Source organism: Apium graveolens, chromosome 10 (genome assembly GCF_009905375.1).
Source record: "Apium graveolens cultivar Ventura chromosome 10, ASM990537v1, whole genome shotgun sequence".
In the NCBI taxonomy this organism is placed as follows: Eukaryota; Viridiplantae; Streptophyta; class Magnoliopsida; order Apiales; family Apiaceae; genus Apium; species Apium graveolens.
The window spans coordinates 103,014,520-103,021,319 of NC_133656.1; the positions used below are offsets into that span (position 1 = coordinate 103,014,520).

The window sequence follows — 6,800 nt, forward strand, 5'->3', positions numbered from 1 at the left end:
ATTGGTCAGTTGGTAGAGTATTCGCGAAAATTTTATAAAAATGGTGGAGCTGAGGGTACTCGAGCGACTTATGTGAATCGTTAAGCGCAAAAACGAACGTTAAGGTCCAATTGGTTAAAGTCTAGTTTCTTAAGCGACCATGGTTTAATTCCAACTTATACGTTGTTTATAGGTTACCAGACTCGCCCCAGGCCTTTTACCACCCCCAGTCGCTCAGGAAAGTTTTCTACCCGTTATACTGTTGTTGTGATGTATATATTTGTTTGTGCATTATCTTGTGATAAGTGCATGGTTGTTATTAGCAAGTCTTGCGATATATTGGAGCATGCTGATATGATATATATATATATATATGCATGCATGTTCCGTAATCTTGATATCACATTGTTGATTTAATTGATTATAAACTGCATAATACCTATACTAGAGATAAGCAGTACTTGCGTATACCCTTAGTATAGGGGACCCAGAGTTGAACATTTTTCTATGCCGGGAGGCGATGTTCCCGAGTATATTATTATATATATATATATATTCAAAACTATTAATCGAATAATTTTTATTCGATAGTTTTATATTATAAATGAATATTATTTTGAATATTCATTCGAGGACTTATGACTCCGCTTATTTTATTTAATGAATATTATTTTGAATATTCATTCAAGGACTTATGATCCGCTTATTTTATTAAATAATATTCTTTATTTTCCTAAAGAATAATGTTTCGATATTTGCCAAGTATTCGGAAAATGATTGATACGATCAAATCATTCTTACTTTAAATATTTCCAGAGATTATTTTCAAACTTTATCAAAACTAATTTTGGAAAATTAGAGCGGATCCCAAAACTCGTTTTCAAATTTAAGATCATCCTTTCGAAGGGGATTTAAATACTCATTTAAAAATCTGAGGGATCCGGCTCCGTGATGTATTTTTATATTCGCAACAAGATTGCTGTTTTGATAAAAGGGTTCTTGATTACTTACCCAACACTCGGGAAGTAAAATTCTTGGAATGAGTTTAATCCATTAACAAGCATCGCCTGGGAAATATCGGTGAGTTTTCCTTTCCAACTAGATACGGCTTCTTGGTGGAGCCGTATCAACAAGTTTCTACTTGGGGAATGGGGAGACGAGCTTTACGTTTCAGAGTCATGGATTTCATCTGAACTAGGAGTGGCGTAAGTGGTCGAGTGGCACCAGCCTAGCCTTATTATATTGGCCAAATGGCCCGGAGGTTCCGCTAAGACGGTCCATTCATTAAGAGTCCAGCGTTCGATCGACAAGTAAATCCGACTGTTCTCCTCTACATGTAGAAAATTGTGGGGTTGCACTACTGCGACTGATCATCGTGAGTTGTCTTCCTGGCGCGGCAAACTCATGTAATGAGTTCATCATCCAGTTTGGATATTTCTGCGACACTACCCAGAGCATTTCGATAGAAAGGCTACGGATGGATGATTGTTGAAGTGTTGTCAGGGTCAAATGGTTATAATGATGTTTCCATCGGATGAAGTATCTCGTAACTTCATTTCTTTTAAACAATATTTCAAAGATTGAATATATTCAAGTCTTATATTGTAGTCTCGTCTAGGTGGTGAACCTTTGAAAACTTATCACACTTTGAACAGCGATAGTTCAAGTAGTTTCTAAATTGATATAAGTATATTGAATTATTTTGTAACTTCATCTTCCTTTAAGCTTATATCCAGTAAGTAACTATCTTACACTTGATAAAAAATTTCAATAAGTTATCTATTCAGATACTTGCATTATTGATTTAAATATATATTATCTTGCGAGCTGTAATGCTCACTCTTGCTTCATTTCTTCATCACACAACAACAGTTAGGAAGGATGGCTAGACTCAAGCAGACCCGGCACAAGAGCGTGGGAAGCGTCCCACGTCTTCCCGTTGATATCATAGATGCCATAGCTGCAGAGGTAGATCTATCTGTAGGCCAGGCATTCTACTTTTGGGAATCAATTATGTATAATTATAACTTGTGTTGGATAATGGCAACTAACTGTAAACTTATTAAATAATCATTTTGGGTTGTAATAACTTTTAATTTAAGGATTCAAGGACTTGTACTTATTTTAATTTCATCTCTGAGACTATAACGTGTTGTGGTGTGTGCCATTGTGGGGTCATAGCATGAGGTTATTTATTTTTAATTAAGTTAAGTGATATTTATGGAAAGAAAGACCGTGACGACCCGGATCCCCGACCCCGGATCTGGGGGTGTTACACGTAGCAATGCGATGATTCACATTATATCTTTGCATCATAGCAGTGAACTTGCGATTGCAAAAATGCGACCCCTCATCACTGATTATGACTCTTAGAGTTCTAAACCTTGTGAATATCTGCTTGTGAAGAAAATTAAGTATCGCTTTCGCATCGTTCATTGGCAACGCCTTAACTTCAACCCATTTTGACACATAATCAACCGCCAACAAGATATACTGATTATTACAGGATTAGATAAATGGCCCCATGGAGTCAATTCCCCAAACATCGAAGACCTCAACCTCGAGAAGCACATTAAAAGGCATCTCATCCCTCTTAGACATATTACCCACACGTTGACATCGATCACATTTCAAAACGAACTGGTGAACATCTTTAAACGAGGTGGGCCAAAAGAAACCTGCTTGCAGAATACGAGCTGTTGTCTTTTCTCCACCATAATGTCCCCCAAATGCCGTTGAGTGGCAATATCACAAGATCCCTCCCATTTCGCTGTAAGGAATACATCTCCTGATGATTTGGTCAGCTCCTTGTCGAAAAAGAAATGGCTCATCCAACATATATCACTTTACTTCATGTAGAAACTTCTTCCTTTGAGCATAAGATAGGTCGGGAGGCATGATATTACTCATAAGGTAGTTCACAATGTCTGCAAACCACGGTTCTTCTTCTTGCACTCCAAACAGCTGCTCATTGGGAAAAGACTCATTTATCAATGTCTTATCCAGTAAAGTAGCATTAGGGTCCTCTAAACGCGAGAGATGATCAGCGACTTGATTTTCAGTCCCTTTTTTGTCCTTGATCTCTAGTTCAAATTCTTGAAGCAAAAGAACCCATATAATCAATCTAGGCTTCGAGTCCTTCTTTGAGATGAGATAACAAATTACAGCGTGATCAGTGAAAAGTCACCTTAGTCCCAAGGAGATAAGATCGAAATTTCTCAAAACCATAGAAAATAGCTAAAAGTTCTTTCTCCGTAGTAGTATAATTCAGGTGAGCACCATTTAGGGTCTTACTAGCGTAGTAGACCACATGAAATATATTGTTCTTCTTCTGCCCAAGAACTGCTCCAACTACATAGTCACTTGCATCGCACATCATCTCAAAAGGTTCAGACCAATCAGGTGCAGTTATGATAGGTGCGGTGATTAAACTCTTCTTCAAAGTTTCAAAAACTGTAAGGCACTCATCATCAAACTTGAAAGGAACATCTTTCTCTAGAAAACTGCATAATGGCTTCGAAATCTTAGAGAAGTCTTTGATGAAACGCCTATAGAAACCCGCATGACCAAGAAAACTGTGAATTCCCTTAACAGAAATAGGAGGAGGAAGATTTTCAATGACCCCTACCTTGGTTTTGTCCACCTAAAGACCCTTACTAGAAACCTTGTGCCCAAGAATAATGCCCTGTCGCACCATAAAGTGACATTTCTCCCAATTGAGAACCAAATTGGTCTCAACACACCTCTTGAGAACGTGTCCAAGATTTTGCAAGCATTCATCAAAAGAATCGCCAAATACAGAGAAGTCGTCCATGAACACCTCCACATTCTGGCCAATCATATCAGAAAAATGGCCATCATACATCTCTGAAATATGGCTGGTGTACCACACAGACCAAAAGAAACTCGTTTGAAGGCGAAAGTACCAAATGGACAAGTGAAGGTAGTCTTCTCCTGATCTTCTGGAGCGATACAAATCTTATTGTAACCCGAATAGCCATCCAGAAGAAAGTAGTACTCGTGACCAGCCAATCTATCAAGCATCTGGTCAATGGAGGGAAAAGGAAAGTGATCCTTCCTAGTGGCCTTGTTCAGCTTCCTGTAGTCCATGCAAACTCTTCACCCTGTGACTGTTCTTGTAGGAATAAGCTCATTCTTCTCATTTGCTACCATGGTAATTCCACCTTTCTTTGGTACACATTGAACCGGGCTTACCCATGAACTGTCAGAAATAGGATAGATGATCCCTACATCTAGCCACTTAAGAATTTCTTTCTTCACTACTTCCTTCATGATCGGATTAAGTCTTCTTCGCTGCTCAACCGTAGGCTTTCTACCTTCCTCTAGCAGAATTTTATACATGCAATAAGAAGGGATGATTCCCTTGATATCTGTTATAGTCCAACCAATTGCCGATTTCAACTCTCTTAGAAGCCTCAGGAGCTTTCCTCATCACAACCTGAAAGATTAGATACAATAATAACAGGCAAAATAGATGCATCGCCTAAAAACGGATACCTCAAATGCTCAGATAAAGGCTTAAGCTCAAGAGTGAGAGCTTCCTCAATAAATGGCTTGAGGCGTTTATGAGTTTTGTTCAGTTCCTCCATTCCAAGAGATTCAAAAGGCATATCAATCTTCCTTTTCCAGGTAGAAGCATTCAAATATTGTAATTGTTCTTCACCTTCGTCATCTTCACTATCTGAACTCCCCAATAAGGCTTTTTCTAAGGCATCGGACCTTATCAATTGATCAAGTTCTGAAGTAACCACAGAATCGACCAACTCCACCTTTAAGCACTCCTCATTTTCCGTAGGAAATTTTATAGCATTGAACACATTAAAAGTCACATCCTGATCCAGTACTCACATTGTGAGCTCACCCTTCTGTACATCTATCAAGGTTCGGCCAGTCACCAAGAAAGGTCTTTCCAAAATTATGGGAATCTTCTTATCCTCCTCGAAATCTAGAATGACGAAATCAGCAGGGAAGATGAGTTTATCAACCTTGACCAAGACATCCTCCACAATATCTCGGGGATATGTAATAGAACGGTCGGCCAATTGCAAAGTCATATAAGTTGGTTTTGGATCAGGTAAGTCTAACTGCTTGAAGATTGACAAAGGCATCAGATTGATGCTAGCTCCCAAGTCACATAAGCATCTGCCAAAAGACACTTTTTCAATATTACACGGAATAGTGAAATTTCCTGGATCTTTAAGCTTCCGAGGCAACTTCTGTTGCAGCACAGCACTGCATTCCTCCGTGAGAGCGACTGTCTCTAAATCATCTAGTTTCACTTTTTGAGAGAGAATACCTTTCATAAACTTTGCGTAACTAGGCATCTGCTCAAGAGCCTCAACGAAAGGTAAGTTGATATGAAGTTTCTTGAACACCTCCAAAAACTTCTCAAATTGCTTGTCCAGCTTTTTCTTCTACAGCCGCTTAGGAAAAGGCGGTGGAGGATAGATTTGTTTATCCCCTGTATTACCCTCAGGAGGAGTTGCTCAACAGTAGTCTTCATTGGTTCCACTTCTACTTCCTGCTGCTCTTCTTCTTTCTCAGCCCCAGCCTCTTCAGTCAACGCTTGAGTTTGTTCGGGATTCGCAACCTTTCCAGACCTCAAAGTGATTGCCTTTACCTGCTCCTTAGCTTCCTTCCTTCCTGGCACTTCAGTGTCACTAGGTAGTGTACCAGGCTGACGATTTAGCAAGGCATTGGCAATTTGCCCAATTTGATTTTCCAAGGTCTTGATAGAAACAGCTTGACTCTTGCACATAAGCTTCAACTCCTCTAATTCAGATTTTTCATTAGCTTGTTGTAGTTGAAGTTGTTGTCTTGGTGCATATTGCGGTTGTTGAAAACCAGGAGGTTGTAATGCTTAGCTGGATCCTGCTGATAAGGCTGTTGAACCGCATTCTGAGCGTTGCTCCAGCTGAAATTAGGATGATTGCGGTTGTTGAGATGATAAGTGGTTGGCACAGGTTGCTGCGAACGCTGAAAGTTGCTCACGAACTAAGTTGATTCACTAGAAATTGTGCACTGATCAGTCTTATGGGCACCAGCATAAAGCTCACAAACACTAGCGATTTGATTAACCCCATTGTTAGCCAAAGTGTCCACCTTCATCGTCAAAGCCTTAAGTTGGGCAGCTATAGCTGTTGCTGCATCCAACTCCAGAATTCCTGCAACTTTTCCCTGAGTCAGTCTCTGGGAAGGATTCTGGTACTCATTACCAGCCATTAGTTCAATCAATTCATAAGCTTCATCGTAGCTTTTAGCCCACAAGGCTCCTCCTGATGCCGCATCGAGCATGGATCTAGAAGTAGCACCCAATCCATTGTAGAAACAGTTAATAACCATCCAATCAGGCATGCCATGATGTGGGCACTTCCTTAGCATCTCCTTATATCGATCCCAAGCCTCACACAGAGATTCTCCAGTTTGCTGAGCAAAGTGAGTAAGAGCATTCCTGATTGCAGCAGTCTTCTCCATAGGGAAGAATTTAGTGAGAAACTTTTGAGCAAGATCTTCCCAAGTGGTGATAGACCCTGCTGGTAGAGAATGTAACCAGCACTTAGCTTTATCCCTAAGAGAGAATGGGAAGAGTCGCAGCTTGATAGCATCTTCAGTCACATCATTAAACTTGAAAGTGTCGCAGATCTCGATAAAATCCCTGATGTGCATGTTGGGGTCTTCAGTAGGAGAACCCCCAAACTGAACTAAGTTCTGTATCATCTGAATCGTGCTTAACTTGATCTCAAAAGTGTTAGCCCTGATGGCTGGCCTGATGATGCTTGACTGAATGTCATTGATCTTAG

At 40.0% G+C, this 6,800-nt stretch overlaps 1 non-coding gene across 1 annotated transcript; it reads left to right on the forward strand.

Annotated features, from left to right (window-relative positions):
- The first annotated feature begins 6,352 nt into the window (after window positions 1-6,352).
- Window positions 6,353-6,459, forward strand: LOC141694075 (small nucleolar RNA R71). The gene has a single exon (XR_012563407.1). It is a non-coding gene; the product is annotated as a small nucleolar RNA R71 (small nucleolar RNA).
- Window positions 6,460-6,800: the final 341 nt, after the last annotated feature.